General features: G+C 42.7%; 1 long non-coding RNA gene across 1 annotated transcript; it reads left to right on the forward strand.

Moving 5' to 3' along the window:
* The first annotated feature begins 251 nt into the window (after positions 1-251).
* On the forward strand, positions 252-10,000 carry LOC142817846 (uncharacterized). Its single transcript, XR_012895386.1, has 2 exons — positions 252-568; positions 2,592-10,000. It is a non-coding gene; the product is annotated as an uncharacterized LOC142817846 (long non-coding RNA).
* Positions 10,001-15,157: the final 5,157 nt, after the last annotated feature.

The raw sequence follows: 15,157 nt of genomic DNA on the forward strand, positions 1-15,157 counted from the left end.
GTACATTACGAAGGCTACGCATTTGCCACCTGCACACGTCAGTGGCAAAAAAAAAAGACTTTGAAGCTCTGCTAGCAAATAAATATGTTGTCAAGCATGAAATATTACGCTATATCTTGGAGGCTTGACATAGCTTGGAAATTATATCATAAAACGGTACTGCTATGTGTTTCGGTTTCGGTTTCGGTTTTGAGGTCTCGGGGCAACTGCGCATCGCTATCGCCAATAGGCAGACTTTGAATTGAGTGGTAACATGTCGTGTGCGTGTTTGCTGCAGGCTGACGGTGGTTTATTATTTTACTATTCACTTGCTTTGTCAGGGACGCTTACTTATACGGCTTGCACAGTTTAACTTGTGCTTACAGTAGATACAGTACGTGTCACTGCAATCAGTGGCGTGTCGGCTAGAACAGAACAACTTCGGTGCGGCGGAGTGTGTGTCCTCTGTCAACGGCTTTCGTTGAAGCTTGTGCCCGCCGCAAGCAGTGTTTCCGATCAAGCAGTCAACGGACTGTACGCTGGGAGCTACATGGAGAACGCTTTTGGATTTCGTGCTATTGCTGAAAAGGTAAGCTTTCGTGTATGCGAACAATGAAGTGCAGAAGTGCGTGCCTGCCTGCCAACTCCCGATTTGCCCGCGATACTCGTAATTGCAGGAAGCGACCGTCTCATGGCGTCGGTAGCTTCGTGACCTTCGCTCGCTGTGTGCTTATCAGCTGCGATGTCGCAACAGTCGCAGTGTTCGTGAACCTCGCTTTGGGGCATGGTTAAAGAAAACGGGGGGATGTGCCCCGCGCAGATAAACCTTACAACATTCGGCAGCGGGTGAGAAAACAAAGGGGGGGGGGGGGGCTGAGCGAGCCGAGGTGGGCGAAAAAAATAACATAATAATAATAATAATAATAATAATAACGAAGCAGATACGGGGTAAAAGAGGTGCCAGTTGTCAGTTAGCGGGACTGCAGTGGACAAATGGGGCGCGTTTATTACGCGGGAGAAAAAAAATCCAGATTTCAATGACTGAAGATAGGGGTGCGTTTTTAATGCGAGTAAATACGCTATTTAAAGCAACAATTGAAAAATACTTAAACTTTGTATCAGTACCCCTTTGATGCCTGTGCTTTGCAGCGGTGTGACGTGTTTTGTTAAAAATCGTGCAGCTAACCAAAGAATTTATATGTACCTTGTTTAATCACTGATTCGCGCTTTTTATGCCTTGCTAGGTTTGTTTATATTTATACTAGTATATCGTAAATAATCAGGATATAGAAATATTGATATGCTTTAATAAGGGATTGAACAGCCACCCTCAATTGCACACATCTTTTTGCATTTTTGCACCATTGTACTGCGGCACATAGAATATTGTAGAATAGAATATTTCTGTATATCTTGGTGTAAGGTTTTGCGATGTGGTTACATGTGAAAGCTTAGCCAAAGTGTACCAAAAAAACACGCACACAAAACTTTCAGTTAGACTGATACAGCACAGATGATAATGGTGTAGGCATAGTTAGCCACTAAAGAACACGCTCGCGAAAAACAAAATGAGGATGGCGACACAGGTGGCTGTAAATGAAAGCAGGCAGACCTAACAGCTCTTGTCTGTTTCATGCATTTTGTCTGTGCAGGTTTCATCCTTACGAATGTAAGGACACTGATCCAACTAATAAGCCCTCCATGCATATATTCCTGTTAGCTACTTCTCCAATATGTCGTGCATTTTTTAAATTACACATATTTATGGTCCAACAGTTCAGAGCTTATTGAGCATATATTGCACTTACTTGTGATACATTATCTGTTGCATGGCTGTTTTTATGAATTAAAAAAATTCAACTGCGAATGAGCTGCTTATGCATGCACTCGAAGAATATGGTTAGCACGTCTTATTTATTCTTGAGAGTAGTCAGTTTTACTCGTGGCCTAAAGTAATCATTTTGTTGACCAATAAGCAACCTGTGAAAGACATAAAATTATCGAGTACACCAAATTTATGTAACTGGAGAAGAAATTTAGAGGTTAGCTTCCACAAATACACAGTGCTGTTTTTCCAGCAGCAGTTGTCATATTGTAAGTGCTGTTGATCCTTCCATATTGTGGCTTGCTCGATGTTTTACACTATTTTCACACAGTAGATTGTACATCTGTGATGTGTACATGTCTACACAACGATCCTTCAAAGTAAATGATAAATATTGCTACTTTTCTGTCTGAATGGGTTTATATAATTTTTTGTATCAACCATTGTAGTGGCCTATTGGTTAGGGTATTCTAGCTTAGCAAGAAAACTTGGTATAAATGCTGAAATTTGAGCTTCCCAGTATATTTCAAGCTTCTTGGTAGGTGCATTATTCAAGAGAGAAGCACTTTTTCACCACCACCACGGTGGTGAAAAAACCATACTCAAACATGGCACTTGCATTCGTACACTAATATGCACAGATGCTTGTAAACGTAAAAGTGAATAGTGGTAAAGCTGAAAGCGGAGAAGCTGGAGCTTTTTATTATATGACACATCATAATGAGGTTCTGATTGTTCCCAGTATTTTTAAATGCTTAGTTGAATGTTGTGCATCTCTTACATGCAGAATGTTGAAAGGAAAGGACACTACGTCTTCTACGATGGACAGGGTGCTGACAATGCAGTGCACTCTTCATCACAACCTAAAAGCAGCTGTTCCGGGCTCACGACCTCACTCAAAGGGTCGCAGCAGTGGTGGACGCTACTCATAGGGTGCACCAAATATCTTGTACATTTTAGGAACATTCCTCTGATGGGAAAGGCTTCATCTCAAGCTATGTGTCCTATATACCTATTTTATTTTCAATATAAGTATCAGTTTGCCATCAGATCAACAGCAGTGCGTGTAGAAAACTGTGTACAATGCATAATGTTACAGTTGTATGAAAAACTGGAGATGGCCTAGATGTCGCCACCTTAAAAGGTTGATCCACTAATGGGTCAATCCACGCCAAACATCCCAGCTATTTTAGCGACCATCTCAAATGTATTAAAAAAAATTGTGATGGTTTACTGCATTGAAAACAGTGAAACAGTAAAATAATTTCAAAAGAAAAAAAATTTTCGGTCACGTAGTTGCCTTCTGAACTTACTGGAATATCGTTTCAGTGTGGTTTGTGGGAAGGTAGTTTAAAAGTACTGCTCATTGCTTCGATAACAAAATTTGTCTACATGTTAAGTACAAGTTCATGTGTAAAGTGTTTGGAGCGCAGTAATATTAGTGCAATTTCACTGGCACATACGCCTCCAAGGCTAACAATGTGCTTGATACGACTAGTTGGTGCTGTAAGGTAGACAAAGAAAGTGCTTAACAGCGCAAAGGACAAGAAGGGAAAGAAGAAACGAGAACAGAGCCCTGAACAAACAATGAAAGTTTATTGAAAACCAACTGAATTATATAGAAAACAGAATCTACGCATAACCACGCACCATAAGCAGAATCGTACATACATGCACCATACAGCCTACCTTATCAACAACCGGTCATGTAAATGGACCCAAGATAACTAACTTCACAGCAGTTAAGAAAAATTGAGGGTACGCTAACCCAGGAAGCACCAAGTTGTTGAATATAGAAAGCTTTACTAATCTCGTGCTCGCGCCGATTTTTATATCTCCCGTGATCAAACACTTGTCGAGAATTGGCTGACAACAAGACTTATTATAATGGTCTGCCAAGTGGCTGGGGAGGAAACCTTTTAGAGAGTTAGCGTACCCCCTCAACCGATCATTCATGCATCGCCCTGTTTGGCCAATGTAACCATGCCCAAAAGTAAAAAAATATCTTGTAGAGAATCGCTAAAACACATTCAAGATGGCACGTAGCGTGTTTCTTAGTGCATTCTTCTTTCTTAGGTCCTTCGCTGTTGACCCTGTGACATAGCCCAGCAAGTTTATCGCGTGCGCAGAACACAACTCTTACACCTATTTTGCCAGTGACCTTCTTTAGCCTTTGGGAAACTTCGTGTATGTAGGGAATAACAGCCTTGCTAGAATGAGGCTTGTTGAGTTAGCTGTTGCTTTGTCTCTTATCAACCACATTTAGTGACGTTAGGAGAGTCTCGGCAATGGAAGTTAGCTCGGGATTAGAAAAGCCTCCTTGTTGGAGGCAGTGAACTTGGAGCGAGAAACTGCACTCTATCTGGCGGTGACAAGAGCCAGTTAAAATTGCCTTTAGGCAGGAAAAAGCAATGCTTCACTTGACCAGCTTAGAATGGGCGGACGTAAAAAGGAGGTTCTTTCTTGAGAATGACTCGCACCGCCAACATACATGATGAACAAAAAAAAAGCATATCTAATTCTAGACATCGTAGCTTGTCGTCAGAAATAAACTCCGACGTGATTTCTAGTTTCTTCATTTCACACCCAAAAACGTCAAATATCTCATCGGTGGTTCGCCGAGGGTCAGATTGATCGATGCGGTGAAGCACTAAAAAGTCGTCAACGTAGTGGAACACTTTAACTATACTCGTGTCATCAAGGTTAGCCATGAGACTTCTTTCATACCGCGCGAGTAAAAAGTCACAAAGAACCGGTGCTAAACTTGAGCCATTGCACACATCTGCACCGGTGAGATATTTGACATTTTTTGGCGTGAAATGATGCAACTGGAATTAAAGTCGGAGTTCGATTCATGACGACAAGTTACGATGCCTTGACTTAGAAAGGGTTTTTTGGTTGACCATGTATATTGGCGGTACGAACCTTTCTCAAGGAAAAGCCTTCTTTTTACGTCCACTAATTCTAAGCTAGTGAAGTGAAGCATCGCTTTTTCCTGCCCAAAGGCAATTGTAACTGACTCTTGTCACCGACAGATAGAGTGCAGTTTCTCGTTCTAAGTTCACTGCCTTCAACTAGCAGGCTTTTCTAATCCCCTGCTAACTTCTATTGCCAAGACTCTCCTAACGTCACTAAGATTGCCTGATGAGACACAAAGCAAGAGCTAACTCAACAAGCCTCATTCTAGCAAGGCTGTTATTCCCTACGTACACGAAGTTTCCCATAGGCTAAAGAAGGTCGCTGGAAAAATAGGTGTAAGAGTTGCGTTGTGCGCACGCGACAAGCTCGCTGGCCTATGTCGCAGGGTCAACAGCGAAGGACCTGAGAAAGAAGCATGCACTAAGAAACACGCTATGCACCATGTTGAATGTGTTTTAGCTATTCTCTACAAGATATTATTTACCTGTGGACATCGGCCAAACAGGGCGATGCATGAATGATCGGTTGAGAGAGCACGCTAACTCTCTAAAAGGTTTCCTTCCCAGCTACTTGGTAGACCATTGTAATAAGTCTTGTTGACAGCCAGTTCTTGACAAGTGTTTGATTACGGGGGATATAAAAATCGGCGCGAGCACGAGATTAGGAAAGCTTTTTATATTCAAGAACTTGGCGCTTCCTGTCTTAGCGCACCCTCAATTTTTTTAACTGCTGTGAAGTTAGTTATCTGGGGTCCCCTTATATGACCGGTTGTCGATAAGGTAGGCCGTATGGTTCATGTATGTGCAATTCTGCTTATAATGCGTGGTTATGCGCAGCTTCTGTTTTCTGTATATTGCAGTTGGTTTGCAATAAGCTTTGGTTGTTTGTTCAGGGTTCTGTTCTCGTCTCATCTTTTCTTTCTTGTCATTTGCGCTGTTAAGCACTTTCTTCGTCTACTACGCCTACAAGAACTTAGCCAACATGTGTTATGAATGTCTGACTAATGAATACTAACTACACAAAAGGTATATTTTGAGGAAATAATATTATGAGACTTCTTAAGCTGCTACACATTACGAGAAAAAATTACGAGTTTCGCAGAATCGTCATTTTCGTTTATATCGAGACCTGATTTGCACTGTGGAGTGGTCCAAATAAATATGACCTTCAAACCTGAATCGAAAGAAATAAAAAGGTATTTTCATGTGCCAATTGTTGTCATTACATTTTTTTGTTTTAAGGAAGAACATAAGTTTTGAACTTTCCGATTGATGAAAATAGGAAATTTCATGGTGGCAGCTGTCGTATGACGAACTGGGAAGATAGGCACCAATGGGAATGCTAAAAAAATATTTTCTTCCTTAAAACAAAAAATTCAATGATAGTATATGAAAAGAAGTGTCCATTTGCTTTTAATTTATGTATAAAGGTAATTTTTAGTTAAGCCACCACGTGGCGTAAATCGCATCTGAATATATCAAAAATTACGACTTTGTAGAATTTATGATTTTTTCTCATATAGTTTACCAGCTTGATAAGTCTCAAATATTTTTTCTCAAAATATACCTTGCGTGGAGTAGGTATTCACTACACAGATATTCATACAAACTGCAGAATTGCAATGAAGAAATTGCAAACATAGCACATTTTGGATAAATTCTTAGAAGCATATATGCCAGTATAGTTGCAATAATATTACTGAGCTTCAAACACCTTACACAAGAACCTTTACTCAACATGTAGACCAAGTTTGGTATAGAACGTACTTTTAAAATAAATTTTTTCACACACACCCAAACGACATCCCGGAAAGTTCCGACGGCAACCTTGCGACCAAACATTTTTTCTCTCTGAAATATCCTACCGTTTCACTGCTTTCAATACAGTTAATCAGCACAATATTTTTCGAATGCATTTGAGATGGTCGCCATAACGGCTGGGCGTTTAGCATGAAATCACCCTAACAGTGTGTCATGAACACAGAAAAAGGTCCTATGCTTATTAAGCCCTTTATTTACCAAAAAATATACTGAAAGTGCCTTCTCTGAGGCACTCTATAGTGCCACTTTTTTCACAGTTCTAAGGGAACTAACTGCACGTGCTATTGTTGTTTAAATGTACAGCAGTAGCATCAATATGTAGTAGAACTTGCTGTTGGGATAGTTGGTGCATGTTTGCATTAAATATTAGCCAATTTTGCGCCAAAATGACGACCACACAAACGAAGAAAACACATAAATGGATTGGGCACTCATTTGCAATTGTTGATTTTTTGAGAAAATGGGCTGATATAAACCCACTTTTTGTCAACGCTTGTGCAACCTACTCGGGCCGTCCCTTACCTAATCACGCTATAGGACACATGATCGCTAGATACCGTGCTTCCAGCTCATACTTGATGAGTGAAGTTTTGCTAACGTAATTGATACCCCTTTTCTTTTGTGAAAGCCCATCAAAATGGCTCTTGGTGTGAATCCACATGAAGTGACATGTGCTCTTGAACGGGCACTGTCGCTATTCTTTGCCGTAAGGGCGTGTTCCCTCGCTCGATCATTGACGCAGCGCCTCGTCGTCTGGCTAACATGTGTCTTTCTGCACGATAGGGGTATTTTGTAAACCACTTCAGTGGCAGACTTCGTGAATGGCCACGCATGCTTCTTTTTACAGCCTTTCAGCTGCTCAGCATGATTTTCAGCGATGCACCGGCGCAATTTTGCTAGTTTGTTAGGGGCACGAACACAATCAGTACTTCATGCCGGCTCGCCACCTTTTTAAGGTTGTACGTATGAATATATAGTATATTATGAATATAAGGTACAAACAGCTGCTAGTGAGCACCCGTCCTGTTCATGGTTTTGATGTGAAATTAACTATTCAATTCAGGCATTCATGTCTATTCACAGCACATGTTTAATGTCTGTAGCAAAATATTACATGATATTTTGGTATTCATATTTGCATGTTCAAGAGAACAGCAGCCGTGCCAATTGTGTCAATTGGATACAATTTCCTAATTTTGCACAAAACTATTATGAAATGCCCAACCAGCCTCAATTATTTCTATTTCTCAGTATTGTTAATTTTATCAAGAAACATAAGATCCATTATTCAACTTAAGTTTGCGCATCACCATCAAATTGATTGATGTGTGCAGTTTAATGTCCTAAAGCCACCATTTGATTATGAGATGCTTTAGGGGAGGGCTCCAGAAATTTTGGCCGCCTGGGGTTCTTGTGCACCCAAATCTAAGGAAATGGGCCTACAGCATTTCCGCCTGCATGAAAAATGCAGCTGAGTACTTTGGCGACTAAACCATCGAGGCGGGGTCATCATCATCCAATCTAACACAGATGTGCCAACCGTAATTATAACTTTTAATAGACTATATTCTAACCTCACAGCAAAAGAAAAGAGTAGAATGGTTTAAAAGAAAGTTCTACCCCCCCCCCCTTTCTATGACGTCCATAACGCTTTTTAAGTCGCTTTTGCCAGAATACGCTTTCGCTGTGCGGAAAAGTGCTTTTTGATTTACAGGACACAAAATATTTTTGTCCCTATATTACTCTGCCATGCAGATGCCATTCAATAACGAGTACTAGTATAAGTGCTGGCCGTCTTTCAGAGTGATTTATGAGGTTTTTGCAGCCTTAAGCGACGATAAAGAAAATCGTATGCCACTTTTTCCTTTTCGCCACCCCCTTGAGCTCCTCCTTTACGAATATCTGGAATTTCTGGGTCGCCTGTCAAATAGTTGGACAAGCTCACCAAATGCTACTGCGAGTTTTACACCCGTATTTTAAAACGTCCCTTCACTAAATGCTTCACCTTGACTTGAGAAAATTGATTCCAGCGCAGTCTCTAGGCAGAGCAAGTCACTCAATATCAGGGATAATTTGCTGCGATTCTCAAGAAACGCAGCGTCATTTTTAGACAAGCGGTGGCGCTGTGCTCAGCTAGTACAAGTGAAGGATGAGATTCGAGTCGAGGAGCATTCGTATATAGGGAGGATAGCATTGTTTGCACTGTGGGACAGTTCAAGAGTGCTTTTGTTGAAATAGCTGCACTCTCGTGTATTTTGATTGAATTAGCGTATGTCAAATAATTTCTACATATACTTTTTTGTGTGTGTGATTCAGTATAATTTGTTGTACTACTGTAAATTTGGAGCCCCACCGCGGTGGTCTTGGGGCTATGGTACTCGGCTGCTGACCCCCAGGTCGTGGTATCGAATCATGGCTGCGGTGTCTGCACTTCCGATGGAGGCAGAAACGCATTAGGCCCGTGTGCTCAGATTTGGGTGCACGTTAAAGAACCCCAGGTGTTTAAAATTTCCGGAGCCCTCCACTACGACGTTTCTCATAACCATATGGTGGTTTGGGGACGTTAAACTGCACATATCAATCAACGCTGTAAATTTGAAATTTCAAGCTCAAAAATGCTGTGTTTGTTTTTCCTGAAACCTGCTCCAAATTTAGATTTTCTCCCTAGAAAAGCAAGATATGATGCTCCAAAATATTGCTCCAGATGATAGCTTGGCTGCTCCACCTCTGCTAGCTGTAAGTGGTTACTCTTTCACCCTGCTTTTTAGTCCCCATTTTATGTTCTTTGATGTTGCATTGTTTCAGGGGGACATATGTGATGCGCTTAATATTTTACATCTTTAAATCAATTATTCTGCGTGGTTAGTATCTAGTGACACTGGTAAGCTATTGTAATTTTGCCTATTGTTTTCACTCCTGTATTATTGTTTCCCCAGTATTCTGAATGTCTGAACACGCAAGGGTTATTGTGAAATGAAAATGCCATTTTAAGACTGTTTTGTCATTGCATTCATTAGAATACCACTAGCCTTGCATAATATGCATAAGGCATGCCACAACACATGCAAACTGTGGCGTATCATTGTGGTAATTGTAGCGTGCATTGATATATTATTTCAGTATATTGGAGAAACAAGGCATGCTGCATTGCACTACTCTTCCTGCTGTTTGTATGCTTCACTGCACTGTGCTTTTGTGCTGCATTGAAGCATGTTAAAATTAGTTCTTCATTTTTAAGTGCAAATAAAGGTTCTTTTGTTGTACTTTGATATACATGCATTGGTCGTTAGAGCTCCATGCCGTACCATTGACGTCTGATTTCCGGTCTTTTGTAGCAAATGGCATTCTGCTTTGCACAATTGAAAAAGGCTTTTGAATAAGGTACAATTTGTCTCTGAATCCTGTATGTTCTCTGTGCCTAATAAAATAAAGCTTGATTTCGTTTTGTACAATGGCATGACTTTGTGAACGTTGTGTTATGTGTGGCAGCTCATTTTGAGTGATGCCTTTGCATTAAGCTAGGATTACGTGTTATATGCCGTGCTTCATATATGCACCATAAAAGCTGTGCTAAGGCCAGGATTACCACACTGTGGCAGGAGCCACTACAATAGGACATCTGCACATGAAAGGTCTAGCTAAAGGGTAAGCTTTCACGTGCTTCCACAGGGGCTTACTGGAAAGGGGTAACTTTCGAATTATGGTATTTTTTGCATGGGTGTTGGGGCATTATTCAGCATTAACACCCCCACACCCTTTTTGTTGTTTGAGCAATTACACCCCTACACTACTTTTGTTTTTTAAGGGTGTTAGGGTGTCATAGCAATATTACACCCTTACGCCATTAAGATTACTTGGGTACATTCGCTTTTACACCCTCACTCCCTTAAGGCCACTTGGGTGTACATTTGTCTTTCCACCCCAAAAAATGTTTGTGCCATAGGGTGTAAATTCGGAAATCCGCCCCACGATATAGGTGTAGCCCTGCTTGATACACCCATTTCGTGGGGTGTTGGGGTGTGAGTTATAGACACTATAAAACACCTATATGGGTGTAATTTGGTTTACAGTGCAACAAGTACTGCGAGGTCGGAGGCTACTTCGGCGAATGCCCAGCCAAGTGGTGCGAGTGCCTCAACTGATGAAGTTACTGACTCTTCATTTCGAGTGGCACATATGACACCAAGTCAAAGAACCAAGATATGTCATTGCATAGTGTTCTTGCAGAAACGGCTGATCCCAACATTTTCCGGTGCACACGATCCCACCTTCCGTGTGAGACGCTGTCACCTCGAGTTACCGCTCCTCCCGCTAGAGGCACTTCTCACGGATTGTTTTGAAGAATCCGCTAGAAGGCGCTGGTTCACGTGCCCGGTGGTGCGTTGTAGTTGTGCGCCTTTGTTCACGACTGTGCTCCTGGGATCACTTCAATACCACCATACAACTCAGTGAAAACTTTCTGCATAATCTGAGGTTCAAGTACCTGCTGTCCTACTTGAGCAGTGTAGCCAAGAGGGCCATCGAAGGCATTCGACTGACAGAAGAAAATTACGACATCGCTATCAAGACGGACGTTGTGATTTGATCGACGTGACTGGTTATTTAACGATCACATTGACTATCTCCTCGCCTTAGCACCAGTCAACTTTTAAGTCAAGGTTAAGAACCTTCGGCTGCTCTACGATAAGATCCATTTTCGAGTCTCTGCAATGACCTGCTTGATCATCTCACCTGATAAGTACGACGTTGTCCTCGACCGCAGGGTAATAAAGTGCCTGCCTATCGACCTCGCAATACTCTACCGTCAGAAGGTGAACAAAGCGCCGCAGGATAAGTGCGGCATCACCACCCCTGAAGAGAGAGCTCACCAGGCAGCAGAAGTGCTTAGTTTCCTGCGGACACAGATTGAGATAGGCAGGAAGGCAGGCCACGGCGACGGTGTTGTGTTTCTCGCGTTTTCTACCCCCAAAAAAACATCCAACCCCCACTCTCACCCCCACCCGCTCTATATAGTGGGACATTCACTAACGCGTCCGCACTTGCTAGAATCGCTGGCTAACTTCCCTTCATCACTGCCATGTTTCTGTGATGAGGCATCTCGACCTCATCGAAATTAAGCCAACTGTCCGCATAGTTACAGGGCGCATAGTTACAGTTTTATGGAAGCATCCAAACTACTGAAACAGAATGACACAACACTCAGAGTGAAAGTCAGTGAAGAGCACCCAGGTCGAGTTCAACAACTACTGCCAAGGGAAAATGTATATCCTGAGTGCCCAGACAAAGCTTCGCGCTGCGTTTGACGCTTCCCCGCGTGCGCTACGTCATCTGTGCCAGGCAGAGCTGCAGCTGATAAGTGTGGTATAAGGCGTCGGCGTCGCTACCGACTACAGCGCTGTAGTCGGTAGCGACGCCTTATACCACAATAAGTACAAAGCTGAATTCTGAGGTTGTGCCGCTGCTCGTACTCATCCGATGTCAGCCAATCGTCAACAGGACGTCCGTGGGTACTGAATCTTCTAGGTAAGGGGGCAGGTCAGAAAGCCATCCAACCAACAATATTGCGTGTTGTCGGTAGCATCAGTGCAACAGTCTGAACGCTGAGGTCCTTGCTACAGGGTTCTGCGAAGTGGAAGTGATCGTAAATAGCCGCCCTATCATCGTGACAGCAGCCCCAATGAACTGTGACCGCTGACTCCGTCTTACCTCTTACTCAGAAGACGCATGATATGCCTTCCGCAAGAAGCCAGGATTTTTGATCGCAGGCTATCGACGAAAGAAGATTTGCTTCGCCGCACGTTATCTTGAGCGCCTCGCAGCGAAGCTGTCTTTCCAATAGAAGCGGTTCTACATTCTTCTACCGCGATTCACGCACAATGGCCATGCTCCTGAACTACCTCAGCTGCGAGAGATGACATGATTTTGGTGACCTCACACGTTCGCTACTACGGAAGCTGGGCAGAGTTGTTTAATTCGACGTGAAAAGGATGGTATGGCGCGCATCTGTACAGTGCGAGTACACGCTTGACAAGCAATCGAACGACCCGTTCAGTAAGTGTATATTGTGGAATCAAGCCAGCGAGAATCAACTGCCTTGGCCCCTTAGGAATATGCTGCTGATGTTTGCGGACGGGCGGCAACACGGGAGAAGGACACAGAAGAAGAAAGGAGTTAGGCACAAGCATCAGAATAAAAGAGTCCTTGATGTAGTGCTCCAGTTCATCATTATGCGACAGGTCAGTAGCAAGGGTGCTCGGCCGGTGACCCGAAGGTCACGGGTTCAATCCCAGCATCCCGGCAGCGGCAGTCACATTTCGATGGAGGCGAAACGGTAGAGGCCCGTGTACTGTGCGATGTCATTGCACGATAAAGAACACCAGATTGTCGAAATTTCCGGAGGCCTCCAATACGACGTGTCTTTATCTTATCATGTTATTGAAATATAAAACCCCAATTATCAGTATTATTATTACTATTGTATGCTTGGAAATGTATAGAAGAAGGCAAAAGATCATGTGAAGTATACTAAAGGCATCTTGTGGAGCTTCATCTCAACTTGCTTTCTTTCACAGTTCAAATCTACAACGTTTACATATGCCCTCTGTTTTGTTTGTTAAAATTTTTTTCTTGTTCTTGCAATCATGAACTATGCTTTAATATGTTCAACAGAAGACAGGGCTGTATTTATTCTCCTAGAAATATCCACTCCTTTTATTATGTCCAACATTATCAATGGACAAAAAGCTCACGTTTTTATATAAGGTGATGCGGTGTGATATGTAAATACATGTTCTTTTGTTTTACTGCAGAAGCCACTTGCTTCTTAAAGGCACACCAAAGTCAGACAAATTTCTCGGTCAGGTTGAAAGCGTACTGTATGACAACGTCTACAACGGCAATATTATCGACAGCAGTACCTTACTTACTGAGAAGTTAGTGTAAATGCATGTAAACACATGCACCATGAGTAGGACATTTGCGAAATGATCCGGATGACGTCTGAGTTACCGTCTACAATAATTCACTAGTAATCTAACTAGGTGCACTAAATAAAGAACCTTCCGTGCGTCAAGAGACGTAATAAAATGCTGCTTCTTCATTTGTGTTTCATTCATAGAAAAAGAAACCGCCTGGTGAGCGGCGTGAGTAGTCTGAAAGTTTAATTTTTGCCTGGGTAAACTGGACAGGTCGTGCGATATAGTGGAGTGTAGTTGAACCAAGCATGTCTGCCATCTCGAAGGTCATGGCAAGACATTGTTTAATAGCCATTGTTTCTGCTGCGGCTACCGCTACATTCGCTCTGCTGCTACTGGCGTCGGGGACCGCGCAGTGAAGCCGGGCAACGTTGTGCACGCTAACGGTGACGTGGAAGTTCCCACTTTGAGGCGGGTGGTTTGAAATTAGAAGTGTGCTAATGTGACGCGTACCAGTGAAGCAAGATTTAATTGAAAAATAGGCATTTTCTTGTAACAAAAGTAGCATGACGAGGTTCTGGACCACTATTTTAGCGATCAATGTCAACTTAACATTAGCCTTTAGTGTCCCTTTAAAATTATCCCCGTCATTCTATGTTCTTTCTTTGTCCAATCACCATGGCAAGCGGGTGCAACCCCTGTCTCGCTTGTGGCACTTCGTGAAGCGCAACTTCACCCACCAGTCTCTGCAGACAGTAATGAACAGCCTCTTTGACGTTCTGGTGCGGATTCTGCGTGTGGCAGGGGTCATGGCCCAGTCGACCCAGGCTACGCAGCAACTTCATAGGTCCAGGTTCGTAACACCGCTGTTTCTCCTTATAGGTGCCGGTGGTGGTATTGTAGCTTGCTTATGGTGTCAGTGCCACGGTAAGCGCTCGCGCTGATGCTTCTTTTTCTTGACCACTGTCGTCAAAAACACAACAAGGGCTACCTCTGAGGGGTTCCTTGTAACTGGACATCATCAAATTTTGCTCTACTGTCAAGTTTTGTGAAGGCGCCAATATTAACCATTGGAAAATGTAGCAGCGTGGCTGTGAGCCAATAACAGCAGACAAGATGGCGGGTAAGGCAACGTGGGGGAATCTGACGGTCTACAGAACTGCCATGATATTTTCTGAAGTTTACAGCAGCCCAGAAAAGCGAGGAAACCAGACACTTCATAGCACGCTACGCTGCTTCCTTTAGCAGATCACATAATTCTGCATATACGCACGGTAAAATAACTCTCCGCCTTCAGTTAGGCATCTATGGCAGCACGCAACGCAAAGAAAGCTAGCAGCTCATTTTGAAGACAAAACAGAATCATGTGGCATCATTTCCTTCTCCACAGTAAGGTAGCTGGCCAATGCAACGTTATCGATTTATTTGCCTTTTGTGATTGCTGACGTCACGGGTATTCACTTGAGTTCTCACAAAAATACATAGGACACAGTAGTATTCAAATCGATAACGTTGATACCTTTCCAAACTGCCAAGAAGATAATAAAAAAGCCGCGCCTACTTCGACCCAAGCATGGACAAATAAATAAAAGTATCTCTTCCACTCCTTTCTACTACGGCTCTTTTAGGTATCGCACCTCACGTTTTTGAATATTATACTCACGTTGTGTCTGGTATAGAGAAGGAAGCCTGTCACAATA

This window comes from Rhipicephalus microplus, chromosome 5 (assembly GCF_043290135.1).
Source record: "Rhipicephalus microplus isolate Deutch F79 chromosome 5, USDA_Rmic, whole genome shotgun sequence".
In the NCBI taxonomy this organism is placed as follows: domain Eukaryota; kingdom Metazoa; phylum Arthropoda; class Arachnida; order Ixodida; family Ixodidae; genus Rhipicephalus; species Rhipicephalus microplus.